The following is a 21,094-nucleotide window of genomic DNA, read 5'->3' as shown; positions in this document are numbered from 1 at the left end:
AGCTTCCTCTCCTGCCCCCCTCTCCCCTCTCCCCTTCGCCTTTAAGTAACTAAGACCGCCCCCACCGAACCCGAAGGAGATGTCACTCAAGCTGCCAAGCTAAAAACAAAAGTCCCTGGCTCCGCAGCCGCCGAGGGAGCCAGCCGCCCCAATCTGAAATCACTTTTCCTTTAAATTAGGGATCGGGACGGGGGACAGGAAGGGGGCTGATTGGAACTGGTTAGGAGAGCCATTTCGGAGACTCCGGTTTTAATGGGGAAAGAATGCTCCCCTCCCTAAGTCCGTGTTTCCCACACAACCCGACCGCAGAGACGCCGGAGGAGGACGGGCGTACATTTTCGTTTCAGCCTTCCTCTCCCTCTCTCCCCCCTCTATCTGGGAACTCCACAAAATGTGCGCAAAAAAGCCTCTCCGAATCTCCCAGCCGGGGCTTGGCCAGGCGGCGAACCCCCCTTCCCCCCATTCCCCCCAGTTGTCAGCGGGTCCCCCCTGCGGTCCCTGGGGTCTCGGATGGGACCAGGCTGACCCAGGCGCCCCAGCCAGGCCAGGCCCCGGGCCGAAGCGGTGCGTGCAGAGCGGCGGCTCTGCTCCCCGGCTCGGCTGGGTCAGGCGAGGGTGTGTGTGTGTGGGGGGGGGGGGGGAAGGGCAGCTCCAGGGCGCATAGTTGACCCCCTCCAAGGGAAAAGTCACCCCGGAGGCCGGCACCCTCCCCCGCCTCTCCCCTCCAAGCCAGCCTCCGGGCGGTTGGAGGAGTTGCCTTTTGAAGTTCAATTTATCTTTGAAACATTTCAATAAAAAACGGTGAGGCAGCCACAAGCTTTTGGTCTCTCCTAACCTTCCCACCCCCAGCTTCGTTTCGGAGTTGTGTGTGTGTGTGTGTGTGTGTGTGTGTGTGTGTGTGTGTGTGGTGGGGTGGAGGGGTGGGGTGGAGGCTGGGGGGGGGGTGGCATGTACGGGAAGGTTCTCCAGGCTTTTCTTGCCCTGAGGGCCATGACGTGAGGGCCCAGCCGGAGCCTGCCTGGCTGCCCCCCTCCCTCTCCCCCTCCCTGGAGCCCGCCAGCCCGGCCCCAAGTCCCTGTCACCTCCTAGCCTCCAGCATGGCCAGCGGGGAGCCCTCCCCGCCTGCATCCTGCGCTGGGGAGGAGATGGGGGTCAGGGCCTTCTGGAGAGGGGAGCAGAGCCCTCTCCGTCCCGCAGCCTCTCCCGCCGCTCTGCTCCCCGGGGCGGGAGGGAAAAGGACCTGGGGTGGGGGCCTTGGGGAGCTGGGGGCCTTGGGGAGACAGCTGCCCCGGGGCCCGGAGGCGCCAGGGCGCGCGCCCCTGGCTGGCCCCGAGGTTGCGCGCGGGGCTGCGCCCCTGGAGGTGCGGGTCGGCCGGGGGCGCCCAAAGGCGCTCTCCCGAGTGGGGAGCGGGGGAGCCAGGGAGCAAACGGTCTCGGCCTCAGCCTGGGAGAGGGAAGGAATGCTTTTCTCTGCCGATCCAGACCCGCAGAAACGCTCACCTCCTCCTCACCCCCCCTTCTCCCCCCCGCGCTCGGACAGTGAGTGCCCCGGCGTGCGTCCAGCCTCTCCCACAGCGGGCAGGGCTTTTTATTTTCTTTTTTTCCAATCTCCTTTGTATCTTATTTGTATATAGCGATGTTAATGAGTAACTCTGGTGGCGCTGACGGACGGGGGTGAATGGCTCGCAATCTCTCCGGGTTTCGCTGCCTATTACTCACCTGGCGCCGGCCGCAATCTCGCCGCCGCGGGCTTTATGGCGGCGGCGGCGGCCGCCGCGGAGGGAGGCCGCGCTCGGAGCCGGCGCCCCGGCCCCGTTCTCCGGGCTTCGAGTGCCACCTATCTGCCTGGCGCACCAGTGCGCCCCGGCGGCGCCTACCGGGCCCCGGAACCCGGGCCACGTCCGTCCCCTTTGCGCTTTGCCCCTTCTCCTCCTCACCAGCCCCCCAGCCTGCGCCTCCTCTCCCGCGGCTCCCCCGCCCCGTCCTGTTCCCCCGGCTTCGGGGGAGAAGCCGCCGTCCGTCCTCTCTTTCCTGAATATCACTTTCACTCCTGCGGGGACCTCAGATGAGAAAACCAGCCCTTCCCGCCCGCCTCCGGGTTTCCAAGGAGCGAAAGGAAATCCAAGGAGGGGACCCCTTTCCCCTAATGTTCTCGCCAAGGGCTTGATTGCTCGCGGTGGAAGTCGCCAGCAGCTCCCCCCCACCTGACCCTGCGGGGTCAGGGGCCACCCCGAGCTCAGGCTGGGGAGATGGATGCAGAGAAAGGGGTCCCCCTCCCTCCCTCCCATAGACACCGCTCCGCTCGGGTTCTACCCCGGACACAGCAGCTGCCCTTTGCCTCGATGCGCTGCCTTGATCACTTTATAACTCTGGGTGGTTGTTTTCTTTTCGTGTTTTTTTTTTTTCCTTCTTCCCACTGACCAAGTCTACAGGGACAAAGGCCACTGCAGGCGGGAGCCGCAGTCCGAGCGGCCCGGTGATGTGTAGATCGAAGGTGACACACACGGGGCCGGCCCGCGCCCCTGGCCCCCGCCCCCGGGGCAGGCGGGCTCCCAGGCGCTCGCGCCCCGGCGTCTGGGACCGGCGGCGGCGGCGGGGGAGGGAGGGAGGGACAGGGGTCGCCTCGGCTGCGCTGGGAGCCGCGGGCGGAGGCGTCCCGGTTCCTGCTGACCTCCCGGCGCTAATTGCTGGGGCCGGAGGGCGCGCCCCGGCGGTGGCAGGGGTCACGACCCCGCGCCCCCCCTCCCGGGCCTGGCTGGCCAGCCCGCGGGGGCCGGGGGTGCGCGCGCGCGTGCATGTGTGTGAGTGCGCACAGAGCCCCCCTCCGCCTCCATCCCGAACCCCGCCGGTGCTTTGTGGCGCGGAGGCCGTGAAAACAGCTCCATCCGAGAAGGAAAACCCTGGTGGTGACCTTTTCCCCCACCACCACCCCGCCGGCAGACAGACAGGCAGCCGCCTCCGGGCTGCCAGTGGCTGGATGGAGACGCTTCAGGTCCCTGCGCTTTCGGCCTCGCCGGTCTCCAAAGCGGACCCCGCAGCCGCCGGCCAAGCGACGGGCGGGCGGGTGGCTGGGGTAGACGCGGGGTCGCGAGCCGCCAGCGGGGTTCACATATTCCTCGCTGTTGCCTCTCCCGCGTGCGTTCGGGGGGCCAGGTACACACAGGTGTCAGGAGGGGGTGCGTGTCTGTGTGTGTCTGTGTGTGTGTGTGTGTGTGTGCGCGCGCGCGCTCCCCATCTGCGGACGTCTCTTCCAATTTGCATTTGGAAGCTCATGCCCAAGACAGTTCCGGATGTCGATGCATTTGGTTGTTTTATAATCAAGATGCGTATAATCAAGACGTATATACGTTGCAGATGTTGGCGTTCAAAGTGCACGTAACAACAATAAAAAGAGCTGGCACGGCAGGGCCGCGCGCGCGTGCGGGGCACTGGGCGGCGGGGCGCCCCGCCAGAGGGGGCTCCCCTGGCTCCTCTGGTTCTCCCCGTTAACCCTTTCCGGCGGGTGCGACCTGTTGTAGGAAGGAGGAGACCGAGGCACGGGACCCGGAGGTCACTTACCCGAGAGCCTTGGAGAAACTGGAGTCAAGGATTCCAGCCGCGGCGGGTTCCAGGGTCCGCCTTAACCGGCTCCCGGTTCAAGGGGAGAGGGCAGGGGAGGTACCTGCAGTGTCCGGGTGCAGAGAAATCTCGGGGTGCGTTTCCGATTTGGGTGTGAGCCTCCTTAGCGTTTCCTTTTTAATTTCTCCTGCCTTCTGCAGGGTACGCGTGAAAGGGAGAGCTTTTATTCCAGCACCCCACGCCGGGTCCCTCTGTCCCCGCCGCCCCGGAACCCTGTGCTCCTTTGTTCCCAAGCGGAGGACACTCACTCGAGGTGGAAGAAGGGAACAAACCCCATTAGAAATGCCTGTGGCCTCAACAAGAAAGAATTATTATTATTCTTTTAAATGCCTGCAGCCATTTAAAATAATATGTTCCTGGGTATCGCCAAGGAGTGGGGATTTCAGCAGCTCCGGCCCCGGGGGCCAGGGCAGGTGAGGCGACCACACGGACCCCAGGTGCCCCCCCTGCCTGGCCCGAGAGCTGTGGGTGTCTGGGCTTTTCTCCGTGGGCCTGGGACCCGCCCCCGCCCCCCAGCCCCCAGCATTGGCTGTGGGAAGGCCTGGGACCGATGGTGGGGGTCTCAGCCGCGCAGGGTCCTGCCTCCAGGTGCTAAGGAAGTTCAGTTTGGCCTCTTTCTCTGCAGCTGGGAGCCCAGGGCTCGGCTACTGGGAGACAGTTTCCGCTGAGAAGTGGGAGAAGGGGTGCAGATCCCGCCCCCCCCCCTAAGAAACAGGGTGCCTGGCTCTGTGACGGCCTTGCCCAGGCTCCCAGCCCCGCACCACCCTTGTAGGCCCTGGCGCCTAGAGAGAGCAGGCCGGCTCTGGCTGCAGGCTGGGCCGGGTGAAACAGCACGTGGCTTGGGTAAGGAGTCGGAGAACCCTCTTTTCTGCTCCGGAGATGCTCCTTAGGGCTTTTTGCGTGGAGGCTGGGGTGAAGCCAGGGGCCTGTTTCTTAGGCTGCAGTCCCTGCATGGGGCGAGGGCAGCTCAGTGAGGGGCACGGGTCCCGTCCCACTCGCCAGCTCCCCAGACCCGTCCTAGTCCAACGAGTCTGGTCAGCCGGTCTGTTTGCGCTTTTGAAATGCGATCCTCCTGCCACTTGGGTTTCCTCCTAATGACCGGAGCTCTGGTTTCGGGTTGGGGAGAGGGTGGCTTCCCCAGGCCCCCGCCAGCCCCCGCCAGCCCCCGCCTTGGGGATTCTCCTGCCCCTGCGAGGGGTGGGGGGACCAGGAGGGCAGGCCCCCTACCCCTTCAAGGCCCCCAAAGCGCCAAGGACACCCCAGCACAGACCTGACACTCGTGCGTGCGCGTGAGTTTCCTTCCTGCCATTTTTGCATGTGGCCGTCCCACCCCAGTCCCAGCGCCGGCATCTTGGACGCAACTTCTTCTGCTTGTTATGCGGGGACCAGGCGCCCTTCGCGGCTGCAGTGGCCCCAGGGGGGCACCAGCTGTCTGAGTCACCTCCACTCCCACCCCCACCCCCATCCCCACCCCCAACCCTCCCGCACCAGGGCACAGAGCCGAGGCGTGAGCTCTGGCTGAGAACGTGTCTGCCCCACAGGGCACCCATCACCCAACCCACCCCAAGCCTTCTCCCTGGCGCCCACTCTCGGGCATTCTCCAGGGTGAGGGCTCTTGACCGGAGCTGAAGTTCGTGGATTTTTAGAAATCACACACAGAGTTTGTTACTGTGCGTATATGAGGGTGGGGGCGGGGGGGGGGGGACACCACAATTATCCTCAGGTTCTCAGCCAAGTGTGAGCCCAACCAAATTAAGAGCCACTCACACTGCTCTGAAGACCAAAAGAAAAGGGGGAGGGGAGTTTAGGGTGGTCCGGGGACTTTTGTCTTGGCAGGTCGCCTTCAGCTGTAGGTACCGGCCCCTTTGGTCTGTGTCTCTCTCCCCTTCTTCTCCAAGGACACTTGTTTCTTCGCGTGTTTTCTCATCTAAGCCTCCAGACTCCAAAGGCCTCAGGCGTCGCCTAATTAGCTGACTAATTAATGATGTTAACTTATTAACCGAATGATTAGGGACCGTCATTATCACCCCCGATGAATCCCGCGGTCACTTCCCGGTGCCCGAGCCGCCCCCACGGGATGGTCCGGGCTCGTGAAAGGAAGAAGGCGCTTTGCATAAAACAATTCCCTTTCGCGGCGCCCCTCCCCACTCAGCACCTAGGTGAGGGGAGCTGCCGAGGAGTCGCCTATGGGGGCCCACGTCGGGGTGACCCCGAGCTGCTGAAGCCCCTCAAAGCCACCTCCACCCCCGGGGGACACGGCGAGAAAGGCAGGAGGTCCCGTCTGTGTTCAGATCGCAGGGCTTCGGCGTTTCACTAAAGACACACCTGGTGGGCGGGGGACCCCGGATTTTGGAAGACAGATGTGTCCGTGTTGGAGGGGGAACGTTGGGGTTTTTTGGGGTCCCCTAAGCCTTCTCCTCGGGGCAAAGATCAGCCCTGTGAAAGCAGGCACCTCTGTCAATGCAGCCATTCCCGCCCTCGCCCCTGCCCAGCAAAGCCTAGGACACAGTGTGCGAGGGGGATGGGTGTGGAGGCCCGGGGACCCCTGCCCTGCAAGGCGGAGTGCGGGGCGGGTGCGTTTATAAACGCCGTCTTCCCAGCGACCTGGCGTCCCTCGTTCCTTTCACTTTTTATTCAGGCAGACAGTTCACACGCACACAAACAGCCTGGGCCCCACGAAACCTTCCGGGGGAGGGACTCGCCCCCCTTCCCCCTCTCGGAGGAAACAGGATGTGCCAGGGAGCCCCTCACCACCCAAGTCCGGCCCAGAAACCCCTCCTGGTCGCCGGGATGGGTTCTTCCTGGTGCCAAGGCAAGATGGATTCCAAGCAAGATGCTGGGAGTGCAGGCTCAGCCCTCCTCGCAGGCCCCCGGGCCCCCGGAATCCACCTCCCCCAGCCTCCATTCCGAACTTGCCCCTGGGGCTTGCTCACAGGCACATCACAAAAAAAAGTGTGGGTGCTGAGGCCGGCGTGTGGGGACAGCCTGTGTCTGCTCTGGGGGCACCTTTTCTCTGTCTGCGATCCACAGGCCATTTCTGCGCTGTCTTTTTTTTTTTTTTTTTTTGGTGCATCCTGGTTTCTGAGTTGGAGCAGAAACCTGAGATGAAAGAACTCAAAGGGAAGAGGGAACTACAGTCGATTAACACTAACTCTTGGTTCATCCTGGGGCGGGTGGGCAGGAGGGGGGGAGGGGAGGGTGGATAGGTGCTTGTGTGTGTGTGGGAGGGGAGATTCAAGCTACCTGTTTTCCAGAGCTCTGGAAAGGGAGGATAGTGAATACAATTAAAAGCTAGGCTCCAACCCGGCTCCCGAGCCCTCGCTTCGCTGTTCCTTTGCTGCCATCTGCTGGTTCTATGGGGAAATGCATGGGGCCTTTCCCAAGACTTGGTGAAGCTGGTCACTCCCTCATCCATCCATTATTCACCCATCCATCCGTCCATCCATTCATCCATCCGTCCATCCATCCATCCATCCATCCATCCGTTCATCCATCCGTTCATTCAGTCAGCCATTCAGCAACTAGTCCTCGCGGAGAGAGACTCTCTGTTCTGGAGATTTGCATTCCGGTGAGCCTGAAAGTGAGGTGTCAGAGGAGAGAGCCACGCCCAGCCTGCCACCCGTTTGTATGTGGCCTGTAAGCTAGGAAAGTTTTTTAAAAAAAATATTTTTAAATAATTGGGGGAGGGGGAGTCAAAAGAGGAATACTTAGTGACATGCAAAAACGACTTAATATCCACCTTTTAGAGTTCATATTGGAAACCGGCTCCACCTGTGATGCCAGAGTGCATTGCTTTGTTTTATTTTGTTGCTGTTAACCCTCGCCTAAGGATATTTTTTCCCATTGATTTTTAGAGAGTGGGAGGGAGAGGGAGAGACAGAGAGAGAAACATGGATGTGAGAAAGACATCAGTTGGTTCCCTCCTGCACCGGCCTGGACTCCGACCCTGACTCCAACCCCCCCCCCCCCCCCAGGGCCAAGGATTGAGCCTGCAACCAAGGTACCTGCGCTTGACTGGAATCGAGCCTGAGACCCTTCAGTCCTCGCTCTATCCACCGAGCAAAATGGGCTACATCTAGAGTGCATTGCTTTGACAGAAACTAAATGACTTATAGAATCAGAAATGTTTCTTATCTGGCTTTCGCAGAGAAAGTTTGCTGACCCCACGTCTAAAGGAAGGGGTGGCTACTACGCCCATTTTTCTTTTTCTTTTTAAAAAAAATATATTTTATGGATTTTTCACAGAGAGGGATAGAGAGTTAGAAACATCGATGTGAGGGAATCATCGATCAGCTGCCTCTTGCACACCCCATACAGGGGATGTGCCCGCAACCAAGGTACATGCCTCTGACCGGAATTGAACCTGGGACCTTTCAGTCCGCAGGCTGACGCTCTATCCACTGAGCCAAACCGGTTTTGGTGACTACGCCCATTTTTCAAAAAGGAAAAATTAACCTACAAATTGCAAGAATGTATGAAGTCTAGTTTCTGTTTCACTGGGGGAGGAGGCAAAAAAAATTAAAAGAAATATATATATCAGGAGCCCAGTCACTTGAAGACTGGGCTCCAATAGGGTTACATGAAGCTAAACATAATTATTTAAAAGTTGCTTTGAGTTGAAACCTGCTTGGCTCAATGGATAGAGCTTCGGACTGCGGACTGAAAGGTCCCGGGTTCGATTCCGGTCAAGGGCATGTGCCTTGGTTGCGGGCACATCCCCAGTAGGGGGTGTGCAAGAGGCAGCTGATCGATGATTCTCTCTCATCGATGTTTCTATCTCTCTGTCCCTCTCTCTTCCTCTCTGTAAAAAAAAAATCAATAAAATATATTTTAAAAAATAAATAAATAAAAGTTGCTTTGAAATAGAAGTGAGCTACAGCCGGTGAAGACATCCAGCACTTAGTAGGTCCTCAATACAATAGCCATCCAGCCACAGAGGTCCCCTGCAGGATCTTGGCGACAAGGTGCTGGTTACCATGGAAGAGCAGGCAGTTTCCACTGGAAATGGCTCCGCCCGGGTTTCCAAAGAGCAGACTGTGGAGTCGCTGGGAGGCGGAGGGCGGCCGCCTGTGCAGCCTCAAGGTGAACGGGCTTTGTCTCCCATCCCGCTCTCTCTCCCTCCCGGGCGCAGCAGCCGCGTGCCCGAGCCCCGGACAAAGCCGCTTCTGCCCTGAATGACTTTTTCTGTGATTTGCTTTTCTTGTGGCTGAATGGGGGAGAAGGAAGGTCACGTTGGTTCCTTTCTAATGCTTGCAGCCGTTCCTCACACAAAGGGCTGCCCCAACTTTCTTTTCTCTCTCTCTTTTCCTACCCCGGGCGCCCTTGGCTGGCTTGGGGGTCGGGGAGGAGAGGGAGGCCTGGGGAAGGTGTGCAGCCCAGGGGTCGCTATCCGGGCAGGGCGGGCTGGGCTTCATCACCCCCGTGTCCTTTGGCTCACACAGCCCGGCCTCCCTCTCAGCTTGGGCCTCTGTGAGAGCCGCCTCATTTGTCCTTTTTTGAAACCCTGGGGTTCCCAGAATCCCGCTCCGAGCCCCAGAGAGAGTGGAGGCAATTACGCAGATAATTTAGGTAAACGTCCGGGCTGGGCTGAGAGTGTTTTAACTTCCCCGTCTGGATTATTGGGAGTAATTGCTTCCACTCCTCCTCCTCCTCCTCCTCCTCCTCCTCCTCCTCCTCCTCCTCCTCTTCCTCCTCCTCCTCCTCCTCCTCCCCGTGCCGGGGGACAGCCGCTCTCCCCTGACGGCGCTGTTTGTTTTGTCCCCGGGAACAAGGCCGGGAGCTCGGAGAAAGGGCCAGAACAAAACCCCCGGGGGAGAGGCGGCAGGGCCGGCTCTGGAGGGCCCGGCGCTCTGTGCACGAGGTCAATAACCTTTGTGTTTCCATCAAAACCCCATCCGGGAGGCACGCTCAGCCCCAGCTGTTCCGCTCCCGGCCTGCGAAACATCAAAGTGGCACAGCACGTGGGGAGCGCGGGCGAGGGCGGGCTGCAGCTGGAACGCAAATAGAGGCACAATGGCCAGGAAGCGGGCCGGGAGGCAGCCCCGCGTTCCGTGTCCTCCCAGCTGCACACCGGCTCTGCCCCGCCTTGTGTGTGTGTGTGTGTGTGTGTGTACGCGCGCACACGGCGCGCAGTCAAACAGAGAGGCAGATCAAGGAGGATTTTTGTTTTTAAATCCTCACCTGAGGATGTTTGTCCATTGATTTTTAGAGAGAGGAAGGGAGAGGAGGAGACAGAGAGAGAAACATCGATGTGAGAGAGGCACATCCCATTGGTGGTCTCCCGCATATGCCCCGACTCGGGTAGGAAGGCTGCAATCCAGGTACGTGCCCTTGACCGGAATCGAACCCGGAATCCTTCAGTTCATGGGCCGACATTCTATCCACTGAGCCAAATGGGTTAGGGCAAGGAGGATTTAAAAAAAAAAAAAATTGATTTCAGAGAGGAAGGGAGAGTGAGAAAGAGAGAGAAACATCAAGGATGAGAGAGAACCATTGATCAGCTGCCTCCTGCACACCCCCCCTTCCCCCCACTGGGGATGGAGCCCGCAACCCGGGCAGGTGCCTTGACCAGGAATCCAACCGTGACCTCCTGGTTCACAGGTCGAAGCTGGCTGAGCAAGGAGGGTTGTTTGTTTGTTTGTTTTAAAGTCAATCCTTTTTTTTTTTTTTTTTTAAATATGTTTTATTGATTTTCCACAGAGAGGAAGGGAGAGGGAATAGAGAGCTAGAAACGTCGATGAAACAGAAACATTGACCAGCTGCCTCCTGCACACCCCCCACCGGGGATGTGCCCACAACCAAGATACATGCATGCCCTTGACCGGAATCAAACTTGGGACCTTTCAGTCCGCAGACTGATGCTCTATCCACTGAGCCAAACCGGTTTCGGCATGGGTTGTTTGTTTTTTAACGGAAAATGAGTCTTGGCTCCCCGCCTCTCCCCTCACAGCCCTGCTTCCAGTTTGCTGTGAGCTCTGTGACCCCGGGGAAGAGCTGCGGCCCCTGGAGCCTTCACGCCCCTCCTCTTAAAGCCGGGCTGCTAACGACGCCGGCTTTATAGAGTTCCCGGGAGATCATATAGATCGGCACGGAGCCCCGGGCCTGGCAGCGGCCCGTCCGAGGCACGCCGGCTCTATCGTCACCGACGGGGTCTGAGGTCCCGTCTGCTCAAACGGACGCCATCGCACGGGTTTCCAGAAACAAGGCAACCCTCCCCGGACCTCCCAGCCGGTTCTTTCCTGGCCGGTACGCACGGCGGCCAAACAGGAAAGCCGGTGCCCCGCCGACGCCAAACAATGGGAAATCCATGCATTAAAGTTTTATAGACTGCGGGAGCTGGTTCCACAGGAGCGGCTCCGGAGCCAGCCGAACAAACCGGTGTCCGGTGACACGGGTAGAACCAGGAGCCCCGGGGACAGGGGGGGCTCGCCTCTGTTCTTGTTTGTTTATGGCCCCTGGCTCACGCCAGCCGGGCAGCAGGGGGTGGCAGGCTGGGGCCATGACCGGAGAAAAGGAAACGGAGGCCCAGGGCCAAGGTTTCATTCATGTCAGGACCCGAAGGCACGTTAGAGCCAGAGAACTCGCCGTTTGGTAACGACAAAACCAGCTCCGCAGAGCAGGCAGAAAGGATGCAGCGGCGGAGGGCAAATCCGAGTATTTGCAGCGTCCGTAAAAACCAGACGGGGGTGCGGTACCCCGACTGCACACGGGATGCACCCAGGGAGCTTGTAAAGGCTCCGAGCACCTGAGCTGCTTGAATCAGAGTTTGGGAGGCAGGCCCTGGCCTCAGTACCGCTTCAGCAACTCCCCACGTGGTTCCAAAGAACAGGGAAATCATGCGGAGCTATTGATCAGCCTCCATGGGCTCAGTCTCATGGGTGAGTCATGATTAGGAGTGAACCTCTCCCCCCCCCCCCCCCCACGAATATTTTCTCCTTTTTGAGTCAAAAGAGGCTTTGAAAAAAAAAAAAAACAACAAGAAGGAAACCCTAGTTGGATTGGCTCAGTGGGTAGAGCATTGGCCTGCGAACTGAAGGGTCCTGGGTTTGATTATGGTTGAGGGTGCATGCCCGGGTTTCGGGCTTGATGCCCAGTAGGGGGTGTGCAAGAGGCAGCCGATCAGTAATTCTCTCTCATCATTGATGTTTCCATCTTTCTCTTCCTCTCTCAAATCAATAAAAAAAATAATCTATACTAATAAAAGGGTAATATGCTCATTAGACTGAACATCTTCTGGACGACCTTCCGGACAAAGATATGTTGATGGGGCCAAGGCAGAGGAGGTTAGAGGGGATCAGGCAGGCAGGGGAGAGCAGTTAGGGGCATCAGGCCAGCAGGGGAGAGCACTTAGGGGATCAAGCTGGCAGGCAGGTGAGTGGTTAGGAGCCAGAGGTCCTGAGGAGTCCCAGATTGGAGAGAGTGCAGGCCGAGCTGAGGGGACCCAGCTCGGAATTTCATGCACTGGGCCTCTAGCATATAGAGAAAGGAACAAGAAGGAAGACATGGGACCCCTCGCCCTAAAATGTGGGTGGTTAGGTTCTTCCTTAGAGTCTAGCTCCAGTGGGTCCTGGTGCCCTGGGATTGTGTTCAGAATTTGCTGAGGTGTGTAGATATGCATTTTCCCACAAGGTGCATGGTTTTCCTCAAATTCTCAAAGTAAACGGATGGACAGCCACTGCTGTCATGGCCAACACTGCTCCAAGTCATGGCCTTCTCTTTGATTCTCCTGGCTCCCATGGACCCTGGTGCCCAGGCCTCCTTGAAGCCTCTTTCTTTCCTGGGGTCCTCTGGTCCTCGTCCTGGATCTCTTCCTGTCTTCCGACTCAGTGCACTTGTAGGTCTCCCTCTTTGCCCATCCCCTCCAGGATGCAGCCTCTTGGTCTCTATCTTCAGACCTCTTCTATTCCAATATAGACATTCTGCTGGTCCCCAGGGCTCTCTATTCATCCCCATGTTGGCAATTTCAGGATTGGACCCTCTCGGCACAAATCTTTCTCATGAGCTCCAGGTCCCCCCCCCCCCCCCGCCCCCCCAGCACATGCCCTCACCCCCCTACTGTCTGGGTCCGTTAGTTATGCTTATACACATGCATACAAGTCCTTTGGTTGACCTCTTACCCACCCCACCACACACACACCCTCCCCTGCCTTCCCTCTTAGGTTGGACGGTAGTACTACTGTTCAATGCTTCTGTGTCTCTGGGTCTATTTTTGTTCATCAGTTTATGTTGTTCATTTTATTCCACAAATGAGTGAGATCATGTGATATTTATTTTTTTCCAGCTGGCTTATTTCCCTTAACCATAATGCTCTCCAGGTCTATCCATGCTGTTGCAAATGATAGGAGTTCCTTCCTTTTCACAGCAGCATAGTATTCCACTGTGTAGATATACCACAGTTTTTTAATCTACTCATCTGCTGGTGGGCACTTAGGCTGTATCCAAATCTTAGCTATGGTGAGTGGTGCTGCTATGAACATAGGGGTGCATATACCCTTTCTGATTGGTGTTTCTGATTTCTTGGGATATATTCCTAGAATTGGGATCACTGGGTTGAATGGGAGTTCCATTTTTAATTTTTTGAGGAAACTCCAAACTGTTCTCCACAGTGGCTGCACAAGTCTGCATTCCCACCAGCAGTGCACGAGGGTTCCTTTTTCTCCGCATCCTCGCCAGCACTTGTCCTTTGTTGATTTGCTGGCGGTAGCCATTCTGACAGGGGTGAGATACAGTGCATTTCTGATGGACATGCCTGGCTTCAGGTTCGCAGTGTGACTTGCCCTTTGTGCGTATGCATTAAAAATGCTGACCCTAGGGCCCCACCCACAGCTCCCGAGTCAGAATTCCTTCAGAGGGATCCCGAGGACCCCAATTTGAAAATCTAAACCAGTGGTCGGCAAACTGCGGCTCTTGAGCCACATGCGGCTCTTTGACCCCTTGAGTTTTTAGCAAAGGCCAGCTTAGGAGTACCCTAATTAAGTTAATAACAATGTACCTACCTACATAGTTTAAGTTTTAAAAAATTGGCTCTCAAAAGAAATTTCAATCGTTGTACTGCTGGCTTTGTTGACTAATGAGTTTGCACACCACTGCTCTAAACTGATTAATGCCGAAACCGGTTTGGCTCAGTGGATAGAGCATCAGCCTGCAGACTCAAGGGTCCCAGGTTCGATCCCAGTCAAGGGCATGTACCTTGGCTGCAGGCACATCCCCAGTGGGGGTGTGCAAGAGACAGCTGATTGATGATTCTCTCTCATTGATGTTTCTCTCTATCCCTCTCTCTTCCTTTCTGTAAAAAATCAATAAAATATATTTAAAAAAATAAAAAATAAATTTAAAAAAAAACCTGTGATTAAGTTGAAGGTTACAGTGGAGGCTGGGTGGATCATGCAGTCTGCAATGCAACTGCTCAGCGATGCAAGGGCACAAGCCGCCGTAGGCAGCACGTGGACGAAGAGGCATGGCTGTGACCCAACAAGATCTAATCTGTTGGCGCTGAAGTTAAAATTAAATCTCCTATAATGTTTACCTGTCACGAGATTGTACTCCAGTTTTGACTTTTTCCAGCCGTCAAGAGAAAAATGTAAGGACCGTTCTCAGCTCCTGGGCCACTGGAACCAGGCTGCGGGTGGCGAGGGGCCCACTCGAGAGCCGCAGTTTGCCGACCACTGGTTTAGATGTCATCCCCTGCTCTGGAAGAATCCACACGTGGAGGACGGAATGAGCTCTTCTCTGGTAACATTCCAGAGGCATGATCACAGCCCTGGGAGGTAGCCTTACGTGAAGGTATGTCAGCAGGAATGGAATTGTGGGTACTTTTAGAGGTTTGGGGCTGAATTGTGCCTTTCTAAGATTCACTTGTTGAAGCTCTTAAGCCCAGGACCTTAGAATGTGACTGTATTTGGAGATCCGGTCTCTGAAGAGATGATTCCGTTAAAATGAAGTCATCAGCGTGGGTCTTATTCCAACAGAACTGGCTTTTTATAAGAAGAGGGGACGGGCCCTAGCTGGTTTGGCTCAGTGGGTAGTGTCAGCCTGGTGGACTGAAGGGTCCCATGTTCCATTCGGGGGAACATACCCGGGGTTTTGGGCTTGATCCCTAGTGGGGAGCATGCAGGAAGCAGCCGATTAATGGTTCTTTCTCATTATTGATGTTCCTATCTCTCTCTCCCTATCCCTTCCTCTCTGAAATATATATATATGTTTTTTATATATAATTTTTAAAAACATACTTCATTGACTTTTTTTTACAGAGAGAAAGGGAGAGGGATAGAGAAAAACATCAATGAAAGAGAAACATCGATCAGCTGCCTCCTGCACACCCCCTCTGGGGATGTGCCTGCAACCAAGGCACATGCCCTTGACTGGTATCGAACCTGGGACCCTTGAGTCTGCAGGCCAATGCTCTATCCACTGAGCCAAACCAGTCAGGGATATATATATATTTTAAAGAGGAGATTGGGACACAGACACACACACAGAGGGATGACATGGGAGGACATGGGAGAAGATGGACTTCTATGAGCCAAGAAGAGAGGCCTCAGGGGAAACCAACCCTGCCAACTCCTTGATCTTGGACTTCTGTCCCCAAAGCCATGAGGCAGGGGTCCTCAAACTTTTTAAAGTGGGGGCCAGATCACGGTCCCTCAGAGAGCTGGAGGGCCGGACTATATGAACTACTAATTCCTACTGTAACACCTCGGCTGCTCTCACTGCCCAAAAAACCTGGCGGGCCGGATCAGACTCCTCTGCGGGCCGCATGTGGCCCGCGGGCCGTAGTTTGAAGACCCCTGCCATGAGGCAACAAACTTCTATCATTTAAGCCCCGGGGTCTGTGGTCCTTGGTTTTGACAGCCCTCCGGACGGAATGCAGGAGGCGCTGGCTGTACTTGTCACACAGTGTCAGCCTCCTTCCTCCCAGTGACAGTGAGCAGGCCGAGCACCTTTCTTTTCTCGGTGGGAAGATGGAAAGGTGGAGGGCGAGACTGATCGTCCAAACGCACACGGGTGAGAAGTAGATAAAATTCCAGAGCCCCTAGACTGCTCTGCATCCCTGTGTCCATCTGCGGCGTGACCCCACAGGACCCCCGTGTCCCTCCGGGAAAACAGGACACGCCATGGCACGTCTCGGGCAGGAGAAACCCGTTGGGGGGAACAGAGGTCATATGTCGGAGTCACGAGACTACTGTGTGCTGAGCACCGGGGAGGGAGCATCCGGCAAGCCCCTTCCCTTCCTGGGATCCTCAGCTTCCTGCGCTGTGAAATGGGTACATTGGGCACGGGGCATGCCCACGGCCCTTGGCAACAGTAAGAGTTAAGGGCAAGCGTCTCTCTCACCCACTTCACTCGGCTGCTGCTTCTAGAAGATTCCTTATGTTCAGTGGCCCACGCTGGTCGCAGCCACGGAGCTGCTGTGTCTAATTGGCGGAAAAGGCACGAGACTTATTTAAAAAAAAAAAATTAATTTCTTGCCGAAACCGGTTTGGCTCAGTGGATAGAGCGTCGGCCTGTGGACTGAGGGGCCCCGGGTTCGATTCCGGTCAAGGGCATGTACCTTGGTTGCGGGCACATCCCCAGTAGGGGGTGTGCAAGAGGCAGCTGATCGATGACTCTCTCTCATCCATGTTTCTAACTCTCTCTCTCTCTCCCTTCCTCTCTGTAAAAAATCAATAAAATGTATTTTTTTTTAAATTATTTTTTTTATTGATTACTCGCAGGGGTCTTCAAACTTTTTAAAGTGGGGGCCAGATCACGGTCCCTCAGAGAGCTGGAGGGCCGGACTACAGTATATGAACTACTAATCCCTACTGTAACACCTTGGCTGCGCTCACTGCCCAAAAAACCTGGCGGGCAGGATCAGACTCCCCTGGGGGCTGCATGTGGCCCGCGGGCCGTAGTTTGAAGACCCCTGGAAGGTATCACATATTTGTCCTCAACCCCCCCATTCCAATCCCGCCCCCACGAGACTTCGGGGAAGAAAAGGAAGGCCCCCGTTTATAGGAGCCCCATAAGCTCGTCCGCTCTTTCCTCCGGACTTCAAACACACCCCTGTCCCCCTTCCTTCCCGGCACGGCGCTCCTTTTACGAGCCCAGAAGGGACGACAGAGTCCCTCCCTGGACCGGAATGCCGGCCGCTTTGTTGTCCGGCTCTGGGGTCGGCGCCCACACGCACGCGGGGCTGTCTCCCTCCGGCAGGAGGTTTAACGAGTTTCCGTCTCCGTCTCTGTGGTGGGTGCTTCCTCCGCCCACACCCTCTGGCCCCCACGCGTGGACCCGAGACCAATCCACCCGCTCTGGACTGGCCTTCCGCTAACGGGGAGGGAGGAGGCTCCAGGGGCAGACTCCGGGAGGCCGCGGCCGGCAGGGCCGTGTCACAGCCTCCGAGAAGGGCCTTGTTCGTCCCCTGAGAGTCAGAGAGGCTGGCTGGGCGGGAGGAGGGTGAGAAAGCGCTGCCATTGTCCCCACTGGGAGGCCCCGGGGTCCCTGTGAGCACCCTGCCCGCAGGGGGGTCTTGAACACCCAGATCCCACCTTCGGAGGCTCCTGGAAGGCAAGTGGGTGAAAGTGTGCACACGCCATACCAGGCCCCTCCAGAGGGGGCGGTGTGGGGAGGGCTCAGACGGAGCATCCAGAAGCTCCCACACTGTTCACTCTTTTTATTTATTTTTATTTTTTTCTTTAATATATTTTATTGATTTTGTACAGAGAGGAAGGGAGAGAGACAGAGAGTTAGAAACATCGATGAGGGAGAGTCATCGATCAGCTGCCTCTTGCACACCCCCTACTGGGGATGTGCCTGCAACCAAGGTACATGCCCTTGACCGGAATCGAACCCGGGACCCTTCAGTCCTCAAGCTGACGCAATATCCATTGAGCTAAACCGGTTTCGGCTATTTTTATTTTTAATATATTTTATTGATTGTTTACAGAGAGGATGGGAGAAGGATAGAGTCAGAAACATCGATGATAGAGGACCATCGATCAGCTGCCTCCTGGATGTGCCCGCAACCAAGGTCCATGCCCGTGACCGGAATCGAACTTGGGACCTTTCAGTCCACAGGCTGATGCTCTATCCACGGATCCAAACCGGTCAGGGCCACACTGTTCACTTTTTTTTTTTTTTTTAAATGGCCACTCTGTTTTGGGAAGGTCCCCTCACCCCCTTGAAATCTCAGGATATGACGATACCATGTTCTGAACAGAAATGGCTCAGTTATGCAAGATGCGATCTGCATTGTTAGTCCCCTCACCCCTCACCCCTCAAGCCAGCCTAACATCAGTGAAGGCAGGACCCCTGGGCTGAGGGAGGGGTGTAGAGGGTACATTCCTGGGGGTGGGGAGGCCAAGGTGGGATCAAAAATCTTACTCTGTGTGTACAGCACAGACCTGTGTTTGTCCCGCACGCACATAAAGACACGAGGTGTTTGAAGTCACAATACTTGTGGTGCTACCGTGTTTCCCCGAAAATAAGACATCCTCCGAAAATAAGACCTACTTACAGGTTTCCTTCTGAGTGAAATATAAGGCATCCCCCCCGAAAATAAGGCCCCCTCCCCCCTAGGCTAAACATTAGAGATTTGGTCCACTGATTCTGAAAGAAATGGAGTCACAAGAAATTCACCAGGAAATTCAGGAATTGGATTGTGATGATGATGTTCCAGGAGATGATGACGTGATTGTCATTGAATAAATGAGTAAATTCTTGATCCTGTAGGATTCGCAGTTTGTCTGGTTTGTGTTGACAACTACCGTACTACCTTACCGTATACAGGTAATAAATTTCCTTTATTTTAATTTAACAATAAACGTGTACCGTATTCTTCTTCATGGAAAAATAAGACATCCCCTGAAAATAAGACCTAGCGCATCTTTGGGAGCAAAAATTAATATGAGACACTGTCTTATTTTCGGGGAAACAGGGTAGCATCCCCATTAGGGAAAAGGTGTCTAAAAGGGCTCCTTCCCTGTGAGAAACACTGGCTCAGAGTGGATAGGTTCGGTCAGAGGGTCTGCATTGGAAACCGAGCCTCTTAGCTTTCCAGCTGTGTGTCCTTGGGCCAGTTACTTAACCTCTCTGAGCTCCGCGTGCTTCCACGTAGCGTGGAGACTGTGCTACCACCATATCTGCGGGTGGAAATTCGCCTTGTTGCATTCAAGGCGGCTGGAACAGCATCGGGCCGCGCGCGAACGTCTGCTCGCCGTTGGCTGCCTTCATCGTTAGGAACCTGAAACATCGGCGTGGTCGCTCTCTGTGCCCGGGGGTTTGCATGTAAGACTGTGCTGGCTGGACCCACTAGCCCCGTGGTCGGCAAACTGCTGCTCTCGAACCACATGCGGTTCTTTGGCCCCTGGAGTGTGTGGCTCTTCCACAAAAACACCATTGCCTGGGCGAGTCTAGTGTTGAAGAAGTGGCGTGAGAAGAAGTTTACGTTTTAAACAATGGGCCCTCCAAAGAGATTTCGATCGTTGTGCTGTTGATATTTGGCTCTGCGGGCTCATGAGTTTGCCGACCACTGGCCTAGCCTCGCATCCCAGGCGCTCAGCGCTCAGGCCTCCGCCAAGAGCTGGGGAAGTTGCCGCAGTGCCTGCCCCGAGGGCCACCGGCCACACTCTGACCAGCCGTCTTATTTAAGGTGACCAGACTTATTTAAGGTGACCGTTTGGGACTTTTTTAAAACGCCGAGTGAGCCGGGACAAATGGTTAAAAATCGGGACTGTCCCGCCCAAAGCGGGACGTCTGGTCACCTTAGTCTTGTTCCTCACGCCCACCAGCACGTTGGCTGTCACCAGCCCCATCCTTCGGAAATTCCCACCATGTTTCCAGCCCATATTCTGGCGAAGCTCTGGAGCCGCTCTCAGTTGCGATGAGAATCTTCCAGAACCTTCTACGGTCCTCGGGGAGGGCCAAGGGCTGAGTCCCTCTGAAATTCTCGCCTGGGAGCATCCTTCTTCCTCCGGCAGAATCCCCGCTGTGCAGACAGGGATCGGCCTGGGGGACTTAGGTGACATCCTTGGGCCACACGGCAAATGAGATGCGAACCCCGACTTCCCCGACGCCCACAGCCACCTGCAAATCAAGCAGGAAACCAAGGGGAAGAGGCCTCCCTGTGCTGACAGCAGGGGCTCGGAGAGGCCCAGGGGAAGCTCGCTGGCCCCGCCAGGCCCCCTCCCCCGCCACACACACACACACACACACACACACACACACTGTAACAGGACAAGATGCAGTTACCGCCAAAACCGGTTTGGCTCAGTGGATAGAGAGTCGGTCTGCGGGCTGAAAGGTCCCAGGTTCGATTCCGGTCAAGGGCATGTACCTTGGTTGCGGGCACATCCCCAATAGGGGGTGTGCAAGAGGCAGCTGGTCGATGTTTCTCTCTCATCGACGTTTCTAGCTCTCTATCCCTCTCCCTTCCTCTCTGTAAAAAAAAAAAAATCAATAAAATATATTAAAAAAAAAAAAAAAGACGCAGTTACCTAGTAAGTCTCTGCCCTGAGGCAGCGTGAGCACCTGGACAGCAAACCACCGCCTTTCCCACGCGGGTTTGCAGGAGAGAAGCGGGTCCTTTCCAATGGAAACCTAAGTCCATCTGTCGGTGTGGCTCCCGCGTCGCTCCCAGGAAGAGCTGCCACAGGCCGGCCGGGGGCATTGGGAGAAAGGGCTCCACCTATTTTACATGAAAACCTTCTTACAGCCTCCGCTCCGAGCCTCGTGCTCTTTGGGGCGGGCAATCGTAACCCGTTGCTTCCTGAGCTGTGGGTGGCTGTTCCCCGCTCAGCCCTGGGGGAGGCGCCCCGCCCAGCACAGGCCCAGGCCTGGCCTCCCGGTCTGTCCAGGGAGGCCCCAAGCTCTTCTGCCCAGCACGCCCCCCAAAATGCAGCCCGTGGCCTCTGCCCACCCTCCCGTCGGAGGCCCCTCTCCAGGGTCGTGGGCCCTGGTTTCTGTCGGGCTGGAACTCGAGCCCCAGCCCCTTTCCTTGCCCTTGAAGTTCTCCTCCTGCAATCAGGCCCCCCCCCGCCCCCGATCTGGCCCCGGCAACCGATAGCGAGGGAAGGACAGAGGCCAGGGGGCTGCTCTGAGGACCGAGGCGGACAGGGAGCCCAGGAGGACGCGTCATTGAGGCAGCCCCACGCCCCCACTGCTCCCGGGACCCCCTTTTTTCCTCCATAAATCCCTCATGATGTCCCCCTTAGCTCGCCGATTCATTCCTTCGCCATCCATTCCCAGAGGTGGGCTGGCAGGCGGTGAGTGAGGGGAGCATGTTCTAAAGCAGGGGTCTTCAAACTATGGCCCGCGGGCCACATGCGGCCCGCAGAGGAGTCTGATCCAGCCCGCCAGGTTTTTTGGGCAGTGAGCGCAGCCGAGGTGTTACAGTAGGGATTAGTAGTTCATATAGTCCGGCCCTCCAGCTCTCTGAGGGACCGTGATCTGGCCCCCACTTTAAAAAGTTTGAGGACCCCTGTTCTAAAGGTTTCTGACC

This window comes from Pipistrellus hanaki (assembly GCF_964339955.1).
Source record: "Pipistrellus hanaki genome assembly, chromosome: 19".
Lineage (NCBI taxonomy): Eukaryota > Metazoa > Chordata > Mammalia > Chiroptera > Vespertilionidae > Pipistrellus > Pipistrellus hanaki.
The sequence above is the reverse complement of the archived record's forward strand: the minus strand, read 5'-3'. Positions refer to the sequence as shown.